This window comes from Morone saxatilis, unplaced genomic scaffold (assembly GCF_004916995.1).
Source record: "Morone saxatilis isolate NCDOM2014 unplaced genomic scaffold, NCSU_SB_2.0 Contig16, whole genome shotgun sequence".
In the NCBI taxonomy this organism is placed as follows: domain Eukaryota; kingdom Metazoa; phylum Chordata; class Actinopteri; family Moronidae; genus Morone; species Morone saxatilis.
The window spans coordinates 2,658,525-2,658,736 of NW_023339718.1; positions in this window are offsets into that span (position 1 = coordinate 2,658,525).

The following is a 212-nucleotide window of genomic DNA, read 5'->3' on the forward strand; positions in this document are numbered from 1 at the left end:
TTCAAAATAAAAGGTTGGTGAGGAAAACACACAATAGGAAGACTTGGACAATGTATACTTAAAATACAACATGACACATAATAATATAAGAGTAATAACATATGGAGACATAAAAAAAACTAGACAGTTATTCATTTAAACTTGAGGCATAAATAGGAAACAAAATGAACTCATGAGGGGAAAGAAATTAAAAAAACAAAACAAAACATAAA